This window comes from Hirundo rustica, chromosome 2, assembly GCF_015227805.2.
Source record: "Hirundo rustica isolate bHirRus1 chromosome 2, bHirRus1.pri.v3, whole genome shotgun sequence".
Taxonomy (NCBI): Eukaryota; Metazoa; Chordata; class Aves; order Passeriformes; family Hirundinidae; genus Hirundo; species Hirundo rustica.
This window is the reverse complement of record NC_053451.1, coordinates 90451188-90472547: the sequence shown is the minus strand read 5'-3', so window position 1 is coordinate 90472547 and position 21360 is coordinate 90451188. Positions and strand designations below refer to the sequence as shown.

At 41.7% G+C, this 21360-nt stretch overlaps 1 protein-coding gene across 3 annotated transcripts in view; it reads right to left on the bottom strand.

Moving 5' to 3' along the window:
- NCK2 (NCK adaptor protein 2) overlaps nucleotides 1–14258 on the bottom strand; it is an 85558-nt gene extending 71300 nt beyond the window's left edge. For 2 of the 3 annotated variants that reach the window (XM_058419453.1, XM_040056518.2), the window contains exon 1: nucleotides 13966–14258. The gene's annotated coding sequence lies outside the window, so the exon portion shown is untranslated. Of the gene's footprint in view, nucleotides 1–13261; nucleotides 13327–13965 lie in introns of those variants that run through there. The other variant, XM_040056517.2, reaches the window with a different exon arrangement.
- Nucleotides 14259–21360: the final 7102 nt, after the last annotated feature.

Genomic DNA, 21360 nt, shown 5'->3' with positions numbered 1-21360 from the left:
CCTCCTTGCTTTTTTCTTTCAAGGATGAAATAGCAGATACAGAGAAACAGAATAATTCTCCTTTTTGTAGGCACAAACAATTCCTCTCTTTAAACCTCATACTGCATCTTGAAACGTAAGTTATCATAACACATCATTTTACCCCTCCTCCACGGAGTAGTAACTCTGTTGACAAGACACACTTTAGGGGGGACTTTATGTTTTTAAACACACACAGAAATCAAGAAAATAATCTTACTCCAGAGAGGTGGATTCTATAATCTGTAACAAACTTCCCATGTGCATATTCCATAGATATACCTGTTTTGCAGACAGTGTATGTGTGCTATTTGTCCAAGTATGCAGAAGTGACTTGGAAAAAAATAGCAAAGAAATACAGGTGATTCTATTATCAGAGTGGAATCCAGATGTACTGCAACATCTCTATGAGTAAAGAAGAAAATCAAGAGCATTTCGACCATATCTGGGAGAGTGTATTTGCCAGCACATAAAACACCTCACAGCAGCATCAAATGAGATATGTAACATAGACACTCCTCCACTACACTAATCCATCAAGTTCTTCCCAGACCGGGATCCATTCAGATGCTCCAGCTGATGAGGGTTTCAGCCATGCAGAGACAAGACTACCACACACCTGCCACTCACATCTCCTAACCATGAGTGTATCTGCTCACTGCTTTGAGTGAGGCAGAGGGCTTTGAGAAAGCCAGGGCTTTTTCCCCAGGTGTAACTAGCACAGAGCTGCCAGCCGCTGGTGTTGCCATCTAGGGAAGCTATTCCTAGAAAAGCAAGAAAAATGTGTGGGCTGAGCTGAAAAGACAATGTAGAAACTAAAGCAAGCAGAAGAGTCCTCCATAATACAAGAGGTGAAGAAAATCCCCATGTCTGCTAAGATTTAGGCTGAAGAGCAGATCTCTCCGCAACACGCTCCACAGCCAATAAATGGGTTTTTCAGGTACACTGAGCTTGTGGGTGGGATGAAAAGTGGCTTCCACATGCTACAGCAAGATTTTACTGTGCCCAGCAGACAAATAAAGTATGTTCCGTGAACAATTTAATATTCACTACAAAGCATAGCAAAACCAAACAAAATCCTAGAAAATCGGCACTTTACAGACCTTTCCATATATTTTGTAGATGGCATTGAAACCATCTGCTGGTGCAGCCAGAACAATTCATGAACCGCCAAAATCTGTGTATGACAGATCCAGACCTACTGTAAAGAAAGGAAAATCTGAATGACTTCAGCATGATACACAGAAGTGTTCCTGGATAATACAGATTACATTTCTTCTTTAATCACTCTTCCAATAAAAGCAGTGTGAAATTCAATGTCTATGATACTTTTAATTGCAGTTGTAGAAAACAAAAAAGCTGTCAGCTGTTGAAGCCTCATGCACACCACCATCTGTCGGGGGCTTTCCCCAATGTTCAGGTGGTTTCAGGGTCCTTTGCTCCCCTGCACAGCTCCGAGCCAAGCCGAAGGAAGAGACGGAGTTCTCAGGTTTAGATTTTTCAACGTTGCATACTTTGTTTATTGTTTCTTATCTTACAATTTTCTCGGAGACCGACAAGATGTTCGCAGCTGCATGGATTCCTCACGTCTCCCCCCGAGCTGGGTTGTCCTTATCTTTTATACTAATTGCTACGTATTTCTTGTTTACTATTTCTTACCCATGTCTATCACTATTACTAAAAAGGTCATCTTTACTTTGACCCAATCCTCACTAACTACTTTGTGCCACGTCAATGCAGCAATGGAGTGAGGGAAGGAGAAGAAGAAGAAGGAGACAATGCCCCAGATTCTCCATCTTGTCCCCATTCACTTCAATGCTAGGAACCTAAAACTACTATTTTCTCACCCTGTGATAAGCTAAACTACTATTATTTCACATTCTTGTGGTCTGTAAACCTTCTCTCAGTGTAGGAAGTTTTTCCCATGGACTGAAATCAAAGCAGTGTCTCTCTGAGCTCTGGGCTGGGGTCCCAGACCCCCCTGCCCAGGTCCCTGACCCTCCAGGAATGCCCTGGACTCCAACAACCATCCTCCCACAGCTATTGCTATACTGACAGAAGAACTAGAGAAACCGTTCTCACACTGGCACACCTAAAATGCCGAAGAGCCAGAACCAATTCTCAACTGTGCATACATTTCTTTTAATCATCATTTTCTTCTTCCCATATGTGCGTGCTTTTCTTTACAAAGTCCCAAATCCAAACCTCAGAAAACTTAACTAAACACATTCATAAGTGGCTTGAGGATCATAACTCAGTTGATTAAATATTCGGAAGAGTTCACCTGGTGGCTTTGAAGTGCAGCAGAGGACCAACTCGGGACTCTGCGACTGGCAATATAGTTCTTGAGGAACTTTCAGTAAAGTGGTAACAATCCTTTAGGTAAAGCAAAGCCAAAAGATTCAAGATGGGAAACAAAGCTATAAACAGTAAGAATGCAGAAGTTTACTTCCTGTATGAATGGTTAGCAAACTATTACAACATCAAGGTACATGCCAGTTCTTTCCTTTCTTACTTACAGATTTAGCCTTTAAGGTGCCCAATGCACTTTATCAAGCTCTTGCTACCTATTTTAATTCTATACTTAAAAGACCTTCCTGCATTCCAAGACAATTATTATCTTGCTTTGATGCTTTTTCCTCGGATGTTTTCCAGATGAAGTTCTAAATTGAAGTTCAGCAGAAAAACGATCAGAGCACTACATTTCAATAACAGAAGCATAGAAAGCGTGGTCTTCAGTGTAGTAAAGTCATTGCTGGAAGCTACATATGAAAATATATTACCCACCTCAGAAAACCTTCCATTGTTATAATTTGGTCATTTCACACACCAGTGATCAATCTCAGCTGAGCACATTCTGTAAGTCCATACATAATGATAAAAAATTAGACATACCAGAGAAAAATTTAAGTCTTTCCTTTGTGAACAAGTATATCCACCTAGTGATTTTATATAAAAATCACATTTCTACTGATTCTTGGTATGAAGCTAAACAAGGTGAAGACATACAAATTGTTGGTTACAAGGGTCAATGACTCAGCAACCTGCATTATGTCCACTTTGCTGCAAAAGCTGATAAGTACAAAACAATTACTTTAAAAAACAATCTTGGAAGTATGCCCACATGAAACTTTTTAAAATCTACATATACATATAAGGCTACTAACTGTGAATCATACATCCTTCATCTAACTCTTACTGAACTCAAGATTTCTATTTTCCAGCTCTTTCCTCTACCTGCCCTTAAAATTTATAAGTTTCAGATCAGTGTTGCATATAAAGTCCTGAGAATCAGCAACTGCCACTAAGTATATTACAGTACATCTACAAGCTGAAAACCCCAGGCTACACTTCATTTCAGTACAGAACAACACAGACTTTCCAGAACAGCAATGTTCTGAAGAAATATTACAGAAAAGAGAATTTCCAGCTATTGGAAAACAGAAAAAAACTGAAATAATATTGCTTCCACCATTCCCCCAACACCCTATGACACTGGGATCCAGTGCTGAACCTCATCACACAATTCTCTCTATGGCAGCTCTCCTGCACTATAAAGAGTGGACAAGCAGAAGGAGGAGGATGCACGGTAAAGGAAAGTACAGTGTTATTTTTATACACTTCATCTTAGCCCAAAGCCAGTTTATACTGGCAAATCCTACCCTAATTTGGACCACATTGGGGTTGGATTTAATTAATCATTCCCAAATATCAAGTTGCAAGCATATACATATGAAGGTAGAAAATGAGAACACGCTATTCAACGGAATAACCTGTAAAGCACCCTACACTTTCTCCTGCCCTGAGCAGATATAAGCAAACAGACAACCTCATTTCTGTGACTCTGTGCAGCTACATAGTTAGAATAGAGAGCCAACAAAACACTACCAAAAATATCTTCATTCAAATCCTATTCACAGCTGTTAATTTAATGGAAAGACTCTTCCGGCATGAGGAATACATGAGTAATAGCCTCCACGGGAACTTTAATAGCAGATCGTTAGACAAAGGGCTCCATAACACAGCAGCTGGACGCCATTCAGCTACCTGACAGCCCTCTGCTGCTTGGAAAGAGTGCATTAACCACAGGATGTGCATTTCTGAGGCACTGACAGGTGCTACCCTGTACTGCGAAGGGAACAGAAGGGAGATGGGGTAAGGAGGCCGATTTGGATGCTTTGGTTAGAGGTATTAGAGCAAAGGGCTGTGTGATACAAGACAACATATAATGATCAGTTGCATACAGCAGCTGCAGGAAAACATTTCTCCGCAAAACGGTTACACACCGTCATTTTTGCCTGCCATAAATTTACAGTATTTCAAATCAATGTCACTGAAAAAACTAGAAAAATAATGCAAAAAGTTTGCATTTCTCAATGCAAAAATGTTTCTTCTTATTTAAGGAAAGATATGTATTGACTGACCCATGTGACCCGATACCCTAACACAATTCCAGAACATAATCATAGAAGGAAGTTAAAAACAATTAGAGAAATCTTGTAAGCAAGGGTTCAAGTGTATCCTCATTTCAGAAATCTCATCAACCAACTCTACTTCCGCACATCATGTAACTGCAATGTTCCAGTCTTACTCATTCCCAAATGTGTGTAATCACACTAGACAGAATACATTTTTTTCTAGTTTTATCTAATATTTTATTTTCTTTGCTTAAATATTTCTGCCGTATGAATGGATTACAGACAACCCAAAAACATGTCCACTCACAATCAAGGCTATTCCCAATCCTAATTATCTACAAAATACTGTGCAATGGAAAAAGAGGAGGGAAAAGATTAACAAAGCAAAGACACAGGTGATCGCCATCAGTTTAGATAGCACAATAATCAAGGTATGCACCAACTAAATCAAAGTTTTTTCTTGAATTAAGAATTTACAGATTCATAAAATAAAATGGCGCTTCCCTAAGAAAATCTAAAGGTGCATGTACACAACTGCCAAAACTATGAATTATATTGATACCAGGTGCAAATATTAATATTGAGGTTTGGAGTTTTGATTGTTGTTGGGTTTTGTGGGCATTTTCTTAATATCTAGTAAGTGTCACAGTTCTGAACAACAGTATCAACAATTTAAAATCCACTGAAATACGGCTGCTTAACATCAGGCATGACATCCTGCAAACTAGGCACATCCCTCACATTCAAAAAAACCCTGTGGCAGGAAAATAGCACTAGAGAAAAAGCCAAGGGATGCTACCAGTCAGGTGGGCAACAGGCAGGCAGAGCTGACCAGGGAGTGGCATTGGAAAAATGACCTCTTCTCTAGCACAACTCCACCTTGACTAACCTGCATTCATGACTCATTGACATCAGATTCAGGATTGCTACTTTTGAAGAATGAAGCATTTAAAATTTTACTACCTGCTTAGCAAGCACAGTATAATCTACTAAATACCAAGCTGCTTCAAATGCTATGTACACTCAGTAATAGTACGTATGCCATTGCTGCAGAAGAATAAGTCAATGGCCATTAATTCCGATTGCAGTTATGTATGGTAAATTTTTGTAACCACAAGTATATCACTTATATTAACTCAAAGAAATCCAAATAACCAGCTACTTAATCACTAAAAAAACCCAAAAAAACCCAAAGAACAGAACAGACAAATCACAAGGGCAAGCTGAAAAGACTTTTATAAGAGAACATTGAAATCAAGTCTAGCTGCACCATTAAACAATCTAATACAGTTAAAACATGGGGGGCAAAGCATTTAAAAAGTTATGAATTTCCATGATCTGCATTAATGTACTTGTTTTCAAACCTTGGTTCCTCCAAAACAGGAATTACAACTGTCAATGCATTTAAGAGCCTTTCTTGTATCACATTTTAGTTTTCCCTTTTTTTTCCTGTTTTCATTAATTTTGGTTGTCAGTTTTAAATTCTAGGTTTCCATGTTTTTAAACAAAACACCAAACTAACTAATTCTTTGTTTCTCCCCTGAAGGACTAACTTCCTTTTCCATCAACTTAAGCAGGCATTATATCAAGCACTGCCTGATCCACACCTGTTCTGTAACAGCCCAGTATTACTGTTCATTAAACAATCCTTAACTACTAGGAGCCACAGTGACTTTATGGAACTGCTGGAAAAGTAATGTCATAAACAATGTATAGGCATAAAGTCTGTCTCTAAAAATAAGCTGGCTGTGTGACACTACAGCAGAAGTTCCATAATTCAATATACATGTTGTGACAAGTAAAGAATGTGTAACTAAAAAAGAAATGGCCTGCAATAATAACAGTGGTCCCTGTCTTGGAAAAGATGTACATATGGCTCAGCTTCGTGTTTTGCAAATAAGAGACAATCACTCCAATAGGACCACTAGGGGTACTAAGCACATGTTTCCATTTTCACAGGGCCACAGCAATGGAGGGAGAAGTGGGGATACAAAACAAAGAATGGAACTTTGGCAAAGCTTTGATGTTGTGTCTTCCAGAGAGGTGTAAGAAATACCTGAATAAAATAAACATCCATAATCTCCTGTCAGCAAAACCAGAAAAGATCCTGAAGGAATACAACCAAGAGCATTATAAGACAAGACTAACTGAGGAAGACACACATTGTCACAGTAATGACATTATCCAGACTTTAACAGTTTTCTGCCATAGGAAGTCTATAACATTTCAGTTCATTATGATTCCCCATGCATCCCTTATGAGCCTCAAAACTCATAAAAATGATGTGTCATATTTTGATACCTGTGCTAAACACAAGCTTTGTGATTACCAGTGTTTAAGCTCAATACAATCCACACAGTCCTTACTGAGATATCTGATTAAATTTCTAATATTCATGAACTAGAATTCTAATACTGAATGTTCAAAATGATTTAGGTCTTTTGATGTAACAGAACATAAGTCATTCAGTGTCAAGTGGGAAGCAGATACTTTATTATAGCATTAATTATTTGGGATATTAGCATTAATTTCTTTCTCTATTTGAATTAAATGGAATTCAAAACAGTGTGAATTTATGAATAGCCCACAATATAATTATTTCTATATTATCCCTGCAGCACTAGCAGAAAGACTGCCTACAGACCTGAAATGTAAAGGAAGGAGATTGATCATCAATTTTTCTTTTCATCTTTTTTTCTGAAAGACGAGAAAGGTAAAGATCAGGATGTTTATACTCTAAATGGCTTCACTCTTTTTTTGATGTAGAAATACCCATCTTTATACCTATAAATGCCACCTACATTTTTTGCATTCAACATGCAATGATTAAAGGAAAGCACAATTAAACAACATATACTATAACCACCTTCATTTATGACTGGAACAAAAACATTCCTAATTAAAACCACAAATCTGAAAAAATAGCAGGGATTTTTATAAAATTTCAATACTCACTGGGAAAAATTCTATGTCTTAACCTGCATTTCCAAAATTGCTACATACACAGAATTCAAAGTTCTGGTAGGAAGGACTAACTAAAGATACAAACCAGCACCTAAATGGTACCAATTATCATTTCACTTATGTTACATGTATAGCCAGATGGTATTGCTAACCAAAATAATTAATAACTATAAATAAATAAATATACCACCATGCATGAAAAACTGCTGTTTGCAGGTCATTTGAGTCAGTTACCAGAGCACTAGATACTGACAGACCATAATCCAGTTTAACATTGCAATACAAAACACACAAAACTCAGCACTTATAGGGTTTTACCCAACTTACGGGACTTCTTCAGTCCAGTTAAACCAGAAACACCTGGCCAACTGAGATTACAACCTTACATATAAACAACAGCCAAGCCTATAAATAAACCAAATAAGCCATCTGTGCCACTGACTGCCCCTGTTTGCAGCTCATCTACACAGGTGTCAGCTCCTGGCCCTGACTCTACAGCTGAACTACCATGGAGTGTTTGTACCATCACTGACTGACAGCACTAACAGAAAACGAAAAAAAACAGTGAACAGAGTGCACATTTCCAACCTAACAAAATACTCAAAACCTATCCTTCTGATTTTGCTGAAATTATTACTAAAAATACTGAAGGCATTTAAAATGCATGCATCTGTAAATTGTCTAGATGAAGTCCAACTACCTTTTTTTTCTTCTTCTACTATTCAGCAAACAAATTTCAAATCTAAAACTACCGACTAAATTTTCAACCAATATTAAATCTATTTAAAATGAAAACTCAAAGGATACTTGTAAAAACAAACTAAGAAAAACCTGAACTCAAACCCAAGAAAAAACCTAAAGTTTGCTAAGCCAGGTGGCAATGTGCATTTGCAGTAGCCCAAGTCTCCTGTGGTGGAATCCAGAATACCTGACATGCCATCATTCAAGACCTGTCAAATTTGATAACACTCTGTGTGTGTCTGGAAGGACACCATCCATTCAGGGAAATGAACGTGTCATTTGTTGTCATGACAGCTATCAAAATTCAGCCTGAGAGCATATCATAGAGCCACATATCTCTCCTTCTGCATTAAAAGGTTGAAAAATACTTTCCTTGTCGTCATTCAAAACATCATTAGGATGTCAACTAAGAAGTCAGCTCCCTAGAAACAGCAGTGGCCCAGGATGGCACTGGGAGCCAAGTCCAACACACAATGGATGTAGGAGAAAACAAGTATGATGGATCCACTGCTGTTGTAAGAGCAGGAAGGAAAATCCTTGCAGCCGTGGTATGTTGAGAGTGTCCTCACCGCACTAAATCCAAGAGATCAGTATGATCAATGCTTGGGACTCTTCTTTGGTATCAGTTCTAGGTTTTGCTAAACAGAAGACTTCATTAATAGCTGCTCCTTGAAACATTTATTAGTCCAGGATGCTCTAAAAAAATTAGAGTAATACAGCAGTTTAACTCTCCATATATAGAGTAAGTTTTAACAGGACATAGTGCTCCTCTTCTCTCCCAAACCCATGAAAAACCGAAGGAATTAAGTGTTTTATTTTACTATATAGTTAAGCAATACTTAATTAGTATACAAAAAGCGTTATTTCAGCCAACTTAAATTTGACAAAGACAAGTTAGAAAATCCTACTATGCTTCATCTATAGTTTATATGCTTAATAAATATCATCATTCCTTTCTACAGCTTCCCACCCTTGCAAGGATATAATCTTACTCTGAAGGAAAGGTTATAAGACCATGTTTAATGACTTCTTGAAAATAATATAAGTTAGAACAATATAGTTAAATCTGAAGCAAAATTGACAATTTCTTTTTCCAAGAGCTTTCTTAAAAAAAAAAAAACCTACACACTTTTTAAATGATGCACTGCTAGCAGAACCAATAATCCTACCCCAGCATTAGCAAAAAGCACCTGCCTTTGTTAGCCTCTTCCTGTTCTCTCGCAGGGTCTGAGGGCTCCTCTGTATTTGCACAGAGCTGATCTAGGGAAAGACAGGCAAGAGACTGCACACAGCTAAAAGCAGTTTCTCACACTGGAAGAGTGAGAAGACTCAGAGGACTGCATCAGGAAGAGCATCCACAGCCTCTAGCTTCTCCATAAACTTCAGGACCTGCTTTCACACTCATGCCACTTCTCTTTATTAAGGCCCTCATAAATACTCTGATCATTTCTGGAATGTAGAAACTTCAAACAGCTCAGAAGGCTAAAATTGGCCTTTATATCAAATAGGTAATAACCGAAGGCCTGTTAATTTATTTTTGGTTATTGATGCCCCAACTATCCAAAGAGCACAATTGTTGAAACACAACAGGCTACCTAACTATATTTCTTTTTGTGATTAAACATCTTCTTTGAAACAAAGTTTGTAATTAATTTAATTAACTTTAAAAAGACTTTTAAAAGGAGGTTGCCTAAGACAGTTGCTACCTGCTTCTGTAAACATGCATCTACATTTTTTTCTAATAAAATTTCTGCTATATTCTATCTGTGGTATATCTCACTACCTGTTTTCACATCTGTTTCTATGGTTGTGTGTACTCTGCATACAGTAACTGATATGAGTTGAGGAAAACTGGGTAAGGTAAAATCACACCCGTACAGCATTTTATTTTGCACCTGTATTTTGTCACGATTGTAAGTGTAAGAACACTTTTGAGACTTCAGGAACCTGCTGACTGTCCCACGTTCATCACACTATCAGCTCCACTGAATAATCAACAGTAGTTACATGTCACCATATTAATACTGGTTAACGCGATCAGGACCAAAACCAGCACAGCAAACCCACAGTGCAAAAAAGCCTCTAAGCCACAAAGTTTTTCTCTACAACTGTGAACAAATACAAGCTATACCAGCACGCATGAGCTTCCACTCTAACAAATGTTTTTCACAGAATGAGTATTTCTAAAACTTTACTGACACCAGGGTTTTATGTATAGCTGCAGTAATCTAAAATGCAATGAGTTGCTATTCTCTAATCAAGATTTATTCCTCTGTACCTGAATTCTTAAAATTTGCAGAACTCTGTGAAAGCTTAAAAATTTACACTGTCAGGCCACCTCATTGCACACAAAGTTATTATTTATGCTGGGTTTAAAATATTAACTCCCTTCATTAATGGTGAGAAACAAATTGATTTGTTGTGTCACATATACTTAATTGAATATAAAAAATATATATTTCATATTTCAATGCACTTTCAACTTACTCATGTCATTAGCATTTATGAATCAATTAAGAATTCTTATGATGTGGAAAAAGATTACTTCAAGGAAAAAAACAAAACAAAACAAAACAAAACAACAAAAACTTAGCTTTTAGAAGAATTACTTTACCCACTACTGAACAGAGCAATAGTTTAATTGGGCAGAACACTGTTGACTACATTATTATGAGAAAACTAATGGGCCTAATTAATTTGAAGGAAAAATTTCAATTGGTACTACCTAAAACACATAACTTTTGGATTTCTGGGCCAACACGCATAAATCTGCAAAGCAAAACAGGCAGAAAAGTCATTTCTCAAAAGGTGTACCAGGATCTCATGTAGTAAAGACCGAACAATGGTGCACAAGTGAAATGATTAGTGCAGGCCTCACCTCTTTATCTCAGCACAGCAAAACAATGCCATTTCCCACATTACTAACACCACCCCAGCTCTCTAAATATCATTCACTTTAGGAACTAGTAAAAATTCCTGGCTTTCACTCCCTGGAAACTATTGTTCTACAATATTTCTGTATACCTAGTAAATACAAGGACAAAGCATACTACTTTTAAGTTTATTATGTCATGAGAAGCAGAAAGCAGCTCTCCTGCAGGGTGCCTCAATTGTGCCTCATCGACATGCCAGATGACCTGCTTTGGGGGAGCAGGGTGTCCAGCGACAAGCACCCAGCACCTCACCCTGGGCTGACTAAACTAACCAAAAACATGGCAGCATCTGGTTTCAGTTTTCAGCTATCAAAAAACTCCTCCAAACATCTCTAATAAATCCACAATTATTAGCAATCCTCCTTCCTCAAAACACAGTGGGTTTTGAATATCCACAGCTTAGAAACCATCAGTCCCTCAATACAAATAGAAAATGTTTTTCTAGAACATTCGCATTACACTCCAAGATGCCTTGGTTTTGATTTCAAACCTGCGGCAAGTAAATTGATACAGCACCTGTCTCCATGAGTCTGGAAGCAGCTTTTATGCTCAAGGAGCATGAAAAATGCAGATACTCTGGGTAGTTTTGCTGCTGCTCAAGACCACTACCAGTAAAACAGAGCTATCTGGGTATCACTTTTCGAGTCGCTACTGTTATAGTTTCTACTGAGGAAAGCCATGAGTGCTGCAAAGGATTAACATACCAACAGCAACACAAGGCACAAAAAAACTAAGGCTGGAAAAGCAGCAGACACTCCTGACCTTGTGCCTCTTCTTTAGCTAACAGAAGATGTGAGGTGACACGGAAGAGAGCAAACACCTTTACTTACGCTTTCAGACAGCTAGCCAGGACAACAAAGAAGAGCAGAAAAGGAGATAAGCTCCCCTTCGGTATGGCAACAAGGCCAAGGCTGCAGTTCTGAATTTATCATATGTTCAGTAGCCAGGATGTAATAAAAAGGATCATCCAGACTATCAAGGGCTAACTCTGCTATTTGTTTTGGGAAAATATAGCAAAAGAGAATTTGTGTATCCTTTTTTTCTCACAAAAACAATCAGAAATGTAATGTGGTAGAAGTAGGAAGCAAATGCAACAACTAAGGTTGCAATGACAGAACAACAGCAATAAGAGCTAACATTATAATGAATCTGTATCTGTTTCATGGCCTATATAAAAATATTTGCTAATTACAGCCTTGATCTTCATGGTACAGGTGCCTTCTATTGCTACATTTATTCATTGTTCCCAAAAGTGACATCTTCTGTCAAAGTCACAAGAAGAAAGTCAGTTACAAAGACAAAGCAATCTGCTTAACTTCTTAAATGCACTTGGGTGAGACAGAGGCTTTCAATTTCCAGAGTTGTGAAATCAATATTTCAGAGAAGCAACAACATTACATCAGAAATGACAATCCTAAAAATGAAAACACAGTAACATTAACATCATCTATGTGGTGCTGACTGCTTCAGATTCCTAAAAAGCAATGGCAAAACAAGTACTTTCAAACAGAAATTCTTCATAATCTCCTACCTAGTGAGTCCTTTCAAATTCCTCCATATTAAGTTACGAGTCCAAACTCCCAATGACACAAACCACGCGTGGTTAAGCCATGAAATTTTGTTTTTACAAAGGCCACTACCGCATTTCATGAAAGAGAAATCTAACTCTCACACGTTTAGCTGCTAGAACAGCAGCAGTATGTTCCTCAGAAACAAAAATGCTTCATGCGAAGAAACACTGTTCAAGCTGAAGAGTGCTTTAAATTCTCGCCGACTTTCAGTCACCATTCAACTTTTAAAATAACAAAATGTTTCTCTTTGTTTTACAAAAACGTGACAGTTTCGAGTGAAATGCTACATAGAACTCGCGGAATAACCCCGATGCACGCAGAGGGCCACACGCACTGTTAAAAAACAGTGGAAGATATTAACCTAGGAACTAGAGCCGAGAGCCCTCACGATCAGCCAGCTGCAGGTCAGACCTGAATTACAAACCTGAATCCCGATCTGACAACCTGATCTGAGATAGGCCAAAGTGCCTACTCCGCCAGCAAGGGGTAGCTGTTAGCCTGGGCACATTTTTAATTTTAAACAAGGCAAGAAAACTTAAAAGCGTCAATAATTTTCTTCCCAAAACACACAGGAATGCGCTTCGCGGAACACTCAGTACATGAGATGTAATTTTACCTTTATGTCCCTTACCCACACTGGCATCGACCGAGGCCACAGCGCACCGCACTCCTTGAGAAAAGCCCCGGTCTCAACCCTACTGAAGTCGAAAGTAGGTGAGGGAAAGAAAAACGAGCTGAGCAGGCCGAGGGCCATATGTCCCCGCCGCAGCCCGGTGTGCCCGGCCGCCCGCCGGTCCCCGTGCGGGGCGGCGGCGCGCCCGCTCCCGGCTCGGGAAACTTTCGGGCTGCGCCGCGCTCCGGCCGAGAGGCGCTGCCCGCCTTCCCCCGGCGCTGCCCCGCGGCCGCCGGATACGCCGCCTCCATTCACCGGAGCCCCGCGAGGGGTGTGGGGGGTGGCGTCCCGGCCCGGCGCTACCCCCCAGCCGGGCGGCACAAAGCAGCGGCTGTCACACGCACGCACACACACAAGCAGCAACTCGGGAGGATGAGGAGGAGCCGCCCCCGAGCCCCCCCCCCCCCGCAACTGGACGTGGCACACAAACGCCTCCTCCCGCTCCGGGCCCCCCGTGCCACCCCCGGCAGGTAGGGGCCCCCTCCTGCGGGGGGCGGCCGCGGAGCCTCGGCCGCCCAGGTGACACTCGCCTTTCCCCCGCTCCCGGCGCCCCTTCCCGGCGTCGTCCCCCGCGGCTGCCACAAGTTTGCGGCGGGCCCAAGCCCCCGCCCCAGCCCAATCCCAGTCCCGCCCGCGGCCGCGCTCACCTCCGGCCGGCCGGCGGGGAGCGGAGCGGGGCGGGCGGCGGCGGCGGGGAGGCTCCCAGCCCAGGCGGGCTCCGCTTCTTTGTCTCCTCGGCGGCGGCGGCGCCCGCTCGCTCCCTCTCCGCTTCCCTCTGCCCTTCCCCAGGCGGATGCGGGCCGCGTCCTCCGAGAGCGGCCAGCTGGCTCCCCCCTCTTCCCCTTCCTTCTCCTTCTGCTCTCTTCGCCGGACGCGTCCAAGGCCCTGGCCCTCGGCGGCGGCAACGGCGGCAGCAGCTCCGCTCTCTGCCTTCCCTCTGCCTGCTGCGCCCGGCGGCGGCGGCGGCGGCAGCCCCTCCTCCGCGAACCGCCCCCCCCCGGCACAGGCACAGCCCCCGCCCCCGCCCTGCCCTTCCTGCCGCTGCCGCTGCCGGGATCGCGCGGGAGGAGCTCCCCGGGCTCCCCCTTGCCTGCCCGGAGGGCCGCTGCTCCCCCGCCCCAGCGCAGGAAGGACGGGCAGGGACAGCCTGGGTGGCTCCCTCCCCTCTGCCGGGAGGACGGCTCCGGGACCGCGGGGCGGGGCAAAGCGGGCCCTGCCGGGCCAGGAGCGCCTTGTCACCTCCTCCCCCTTCCAACCCCGTGAGACCCACTGCTCCCGGACAAGCTGCCCCGCTGGGAGCGGAAGCGCCCGGGAAAAGTACTGGCGAGCGCTGAAAGATCCGGGGATGCGGGGGACGCGCTCCCTTCGGCACTGGGCCGGGGAAAGCGCCCTGGAGCGGGGAGGGGCGCGCTGCGGTTCGCCCCGAGGCTGCCACGGGCCGGGGGTTTCATGGGCCTGGGGCACGGGGCCGCTGCCGCCGGGAAATTTCCAGCCGCGGTATCGGGGCGCTTCCGCCGCCGCCCATTAGCCGCGGGGCGGCTGCAGCCCCAGCTCTTCCCGGCCCTTCTCTTCCCTGCCGGCCCGGAGCGAAGTTTCAGCCTCAATGCCTCATGTATCGGCCGGGTCGGGCAGTGATTAGTAGGTGTTGTGCCCTCGGCAGAGGGTGGTGGACGCGGCAGCCACCCCAAGCCGCGGTATCAGAGAATATCCTGTGTTGGAATGGACCCACGAGGTTCATCGAGTCCAACTCTTTGCCAAGCACTGGACGCTCCAAGAATTCCACAATGTGCTGAGAACGTTGTCCAAAGGCTTCTTGAATTCTGTCAAGCTTGGTGCTGTGACCACTGCCCTGGGCAACCTGTTCCAGTGCCCAACCACCCTCTGGGGGAAGAATCTAATACCCAGCCTAAACCTCCCTTGACAGACTTCAGGCCGGTTCCTGGGGTAAGCCGATACTGAAACAGAGCCCCATGGCTGGGTGTATGTCCAGGCCATGCCAGCTGCTGTCCCCCTCCACTCATTGGAAAGACCTCCACAAGTGGTTAAAGGCAGAAGCCCCCCGTGGTGACCCTGGTCTCTAGTGGGAATAGCCAACTTGCCAGCCCCAGTGCTTTCCCCTTGGCACACTCCCCCCAGGAATGTCCCTGGTCTATGAGGAAAGATCATCCCTCGGTGTGGGAAGGGGGAAAGCCACTCTAAAATACTGGAAACCCTTTACAACATGGCAACTTCGAGGGAGAGGAGGCTGGAGTGTTAGCCCTGCTCAGGAGGCATTTCTTGGCTTGGGAAACAAGGCTAGGCAACACTACTCCTTCTGAATCCAAATTAAAGTCAGCAACCCTGCTGTCTTGTTTTTTTGTGACCAAACTTAATCTAGCAATAATCTCGTGACAAAGATTTTAGAATCTTGAAATATGATGATTTGAAAATGTATGCTTGGCAATCTTTCCATGCTTCTGCTTAAAATGGTTTAGAAATCCTCAAATAACTTCTTCTTTTCCTTGTTAACTTTTACAAATTCTCACAGCATTTAACTGATGGTGTGGGAAGCCCCAAGTGCCTTTCACGTACCTGTGAGATAAACCTGAAAGGAAAACACGGCCCTTTCTTTCTTCCAAGAAAGACTCTGCATGCACTTCAGGGAGGAACAGATATCCCCATTCCTGGCTTTTCGTGCGTGCATTTGACTTCAGTTCAGAGCGGTGTTAATCTTCCTTTTGAAACAATAATCTGGCCATGCTTTTTTAGAGCTGGAAAATATTTGGGGTCCCTGCTGGCTCCACCTCACAACATGGTCAGGCCTCACTCCAGCCTGCAGAGGCTTAGGCTGAATTTAAATGGGATCGGTCATCCAAGGACTTTCAGATAAAAGTCTCTATTGTTTCTGGACCAAAATGCACTGTGGGAGTGATAAAAGAGAGGTGAATTATCCCTTCTCTCCTTTGCATTTATAGTACACAGTTAGGTTTCGGTCTCGGTTTTGTCCCTTCTTACCACACCCTTGCTAATGCCGTCCTACAATAAATCCTCTACTTTGTTCTCTTTTCTTCTCTATAGCACTGTTGAGTTGAGGATGTCCAAGGCAAGGTGGCATAAACCCTTCAAAATTTCCAGGTTGAGTTAGACCTCCAGAAGGAGCCATAAGCTGCTGAATGAGCAGTAGCTATCAAAGCTTTCCAGGTATTTGAAAAAAAAAAAAAAAAAAAAAAAAGATAAAACACACCTAACTTTAGCAGATTAATGCTAATAGGATTTACAGAATAAGAATGTTTTAGGGAGGGATTTGGATGAATACATTGTCTTGAGGCAAAGGACTAATTTAAGGACTCTGAAGCATACTGTTGTTAAATATACTTAATTACATTAAGAAGTGATCCATTAAAGCTGTTTTGGTTTGTTTTTTTTTTTTCCAAAGTGTGGCTTATGATGTACAGAAGACACTGTAGAGTTTGCAAGGGTTTGTATGTTGAAGGATGTTTTAACTGCCTATTTGCTGAATGGATCCTTAGGTTTCCCCGCAAAAACAAACAAGATGTTGCCCTGAGTAGTATTTCAAAACATTGAGCCTACTGAAATATTAATGTATGCCTTTTAAAATGTCATAATTAGCTGTTATCTCTGAAATAACTGTTATTAAGAAGAGCTGGCTGCTTGTGATTTGAGTGAGAATTACATTCTAAATATGAGAAGATGATAAATTTGGGGGAATATGCACAGAAGTGAAAGCAGTACATGATGTGGCAGGCACACTGTTTTGTATAAAGAAAGTAAATATGTAAAGCATGCACTTTTGCATATGCATAAGAGTGGTGCTGTCCTTAGAAAATATATACACCGGAGAGAAGAGCATAAATATTTTTCTCAGCCTAAGGCTGTATCTATATACTAAAAAAATTTTTTAAAAATGGGTAAGTAATAGAAATTTGTATCTATGTCTTTGGTGAAGAAACAGCATGCCTCATACTGCTGCTTAAAACAGCAGCAAACCCCAGACCTCTGCAGAGGTTGTGTGATAGATCTATTTTGCAATTACATAATGGCAGTCAATTCATCTTGATGGTCATGTCTTGCACGAGAGGCTAAAACAAACCAATACTGTATCTTTTGGCTTATAGTTCTTTCTTTTTTCTTTGCCTTCCTTTTTTCATGACTGTCCATTTTCTGTCCCCTATGTGCTGCTGCTTGTGCTTTACCACTGGCCTGGCAGAGCGCTGGCTTTTACAGGGTGGGCTTGCGAATGTATGGATCCCAGCCACGCAGATCCAAACCACACTAATGTGTTTACACTTATTATGTGGCAGGAGACAACAACCATCTCCCAGATGTGGCTCCTTCTGCCTTCTGCACAAATACCTGATCCTTTCTCCAGATGCCTCAGGTTTTCTCACCAGCTGCTCTGTCTAGAGTATGAGCTAATACCCACTCCCGTAGGAAGACATTTTAGCAGGGATGTGAGACAGAGGGACAGAGGGGTAGGTTGAAAGTCTGGAATACAACACTGTTCAGTCCAGAGGTGGGTAGCAAAGGTGTTTGGTCACTCTGTTAGTCCATTGGGGAGAAAATATACCAAATCTAAGTTAATATAGGTTGGACTCCATGATCTGAGAAGTATTTCCAAAACTTCATTTATTCTGTGGTTCTGTGATTAACTTCTTTCAAAAGCCAATACTCCTGATTTTCAAAACTGCCTTTTAAAGGTATTAGTAGTCTAATAAAATCCATTTATTCATGTGGGGTTGTTAATACTGTGTCACTAACAAATGGAAAGGTAAAAAAACCCCTGAGCCCTCTGGGGGGAAAAAAACCAGTGATTTTTAATTCTCCCAAACTTGGAAAAGAATGCTCATTTTAATAACATCAACAACAGAATAATAGAAGATAAGAGAAAACTTCTGTCAGTGTATTTTCTCTCAAGAAAAAAAATCTCGAAGGGTTTACCTCACTACACATTTAGTTTCTGCTTAAAACATATGCTCGATTCCCATGTAGATGAAGGGGAATTACATGACCACTACCAGGGGAGACTAGATCCCAAATACTCACTTAGTTACTGCTGAGTCACTTAAGTATATTTGCACTATGATTCTAATTCAGCCTGACGGTGAGGCAGCTGCTTTTCTCACTTACTGCATGGCTGCTGCATCCTCAATGACATTTATGAAAAACATTGAGGGGAAGAACGTGTCCTTAGAGCTCACAATACATCCAAATTCTTCTATTCAATGGACCAAAGCTCCCCAAAGGTGCTGTAAAACTGCAAGCTAAATCTATCAGCAGATCACATTTAACTATGACAAATTCTGTCGTTATCTTTTGTAGACAGTTGCTGAGATTCAAAGTATTTATGTAAGGAAAACAAACCGCTGTTTTGGGCTTTGGAAATGTCAGGGCCCTTGATTCTCCTGTTTATTTAAAAGTGGAAGTGTGCTGAGGGACATCTTTTGAACTCTATTCAAAGGTTAAAGCTGATTTTTCATACAGTTTTGAAATTCTAAATGTTTTGACTCTACTGTGTAATCTCCGTTTTGCACTTAAATACCAAATTCTGTCCAGAGTTGGCTGTTCTGCACAGTGCAGAGACAAAGGCATTGCATCTTCCAGCTATGAGGTGCAGCCATTTCAAGGGAGGAGCACAACCTCCTGATATGTGCCACAGCTGTGCAACAGTTCAGAGCCAGTGGTGCAGATACAGCATTCCACTGCTGTGGTACATTGTGTCAGCAAAATGGGATTGCCCACACTGGACTTTGATCAGGACTGTGCGCTGATACTCCCCTCTCACGAGGAAAAGGTGTGTAGGGAGAGGCAAGAGAAAAGAAACAGAGGAGGTTGCCTTACCTGGAGATCCAGTAGGCTGCATGACCGATTGATGAGCTATATAAGGCCAGGGACCAGTGCTTTGCTTGGGAGGAACATTTTCCAGGTGTATGTAGTTGTTTACTGATGGGGGGAAGCTCATCCCATGGCCTCTGAAACTCCATGGGCCAAGTTCCATGGCACCTTCCTTGAGCACCCGCAGCCACAACCTTGCAGCATTTGTGTGCCTGGACAGGACTTCTCTGGCCCATCTCAGCTAGGTACAGCAGGCATGATCTGAAAAAGTGGCAAAATGATGTGCTGCAGAGCCGTAGATACGTTACTGGCCCATGTCATCCCAAAGGCCTGGGCAAATGGAGCAGAGGGATGGTGGCACTGAGTTGGGCCAAGAGGTTGAAAAAGCGGCTGCAGGTTGTGAGTGAAGGCAGCGCAACAATCCTGTGACATCATGCTGACTCGGGTTTAAGTTCCTACTTGGCTCTCTACCATGTGTCTACAGCCTTAATTATCAACTTCATATCTAAGAGCTGATTTCACCCTTTAGAGGTCTGACTGGTGTCATTTTCACAAACTGACAATGCTGTAGTTTAACTGCAGAGAAGGAAACAAATGCTCCTCATTAGCTTTCCCAATTATTTTCTAATAACTGGTGACTAATCATAGGCCCTGCCTTTGAAAACTGTTTTGCCAATGATTTTAATTGTCATACAAAATGTATTGTATCTCTCAGAGCACTGTTCCGAAGAAGCATAAGATTGTGTGAAAAGTGCAACCTTCAAAACACTGTTTTCATCCTTCATGACTGTCAGGGAAAGTCTGGAAGCCTGCTCTCTGTGGACTTAGAAACCTGTAGATAAGAGAATAATCAATGTGCTTTTAAATCAGGATTTTACATTAGTTCCATGATTGGTGTCTGATTGAATTTTTGAATGTTTGAGGTTGACAATTCTGAATTAGGTCAGACGGTGTAAGTCATTTTCTGCTATTATATGCTGGCATGAATTTTACCTTCATGCAATATTTCCTGTTTGAATGGATAATGCAGACTCTTACCGATCCGTGCACAAGGTTTTAGTCTACAGTCTAGACAGTTGTACAATCCATGGAGACCAAACATCATCTACAATGGTCATAATCTAATCTGGTTTTTTCTGGTTCAGAAAATACAGAAGTGTAGTCTGTATTTTACCTTTCAATCCCAAATTAAAAGACAAGACTATAAGTAGTGTGATCACTAGATGATTTTCCCTGCATCTACATCATCTACAATAACAGGAGACAAAAACCAATGAGCATACAACAACAAACCAAGAAGCCACCTGCCTCTGATGAAAAATTTAAATTTGAGATATTTTGTGTGGTCGGTTTTTAAAGTTCCTTCTTAATGCTACAGAGTTTATGATCTCTACACTTTACAAATGAAGTCATCCTCATTTTCTAATGGGAAATAGGTTAAAAATACCTAAATAGTTGTGACTTTAAAATCAGAATTTGGGTATACAAGATGATGGACCACTGTTTCCAGTAGAACTGGTACATAATTATAGTAAAATTTGGTGTACTCTGGTATTTTGCTGTCACTCAGCAAATAACCTCAGTCATCACTGTGGAATTAATTGAATAGTACGTCAGTACAATCAATTGCTGCTCAATCTAATTAAAATTTGAATTAGCTGGGAGAAAAATAGTGTGAAGAACTAATATGGTTGAAAGCAAAATTTTCCTGACTCCATCAGTCATAATTGAAATTGCTGAATGATTATACATAACAGAAAAACTGAATACCAGACAGCATTATAAAAATCAGTGGTCAAATACAAATATTATATTAAAAAATTAGGAAACATTGAATTCTTAAATCAGAGAGGGAGAAAATTTTTAACTATATGAAATCATAATTATGAGTTGTTAACTGAAATAAAGTAAAATTTATTTTAAATATTGATTGTATCAATTATTTTAAGGAAGAAAGTTTTTAGTAATGACAAAAGAGCTATGGAAAAATAATCAGGTTTCAAAATACAGTTAGGGGTGTCTTGGTTTTGGGTGGGGCTTTTTAAAGCAATCCATTTTTAAGCTGCTACTGCAAAGACAGCAACATGGCAATAACAAATGGCTGAGCATATGTAAACTCGGATGTGCTTCACTACCATTCTTTTACCTGATCTCTGTTACAAGAATTGTCTAGAGACAGGAAAAATAATTCCGAACTCAGTGTTCCTAGT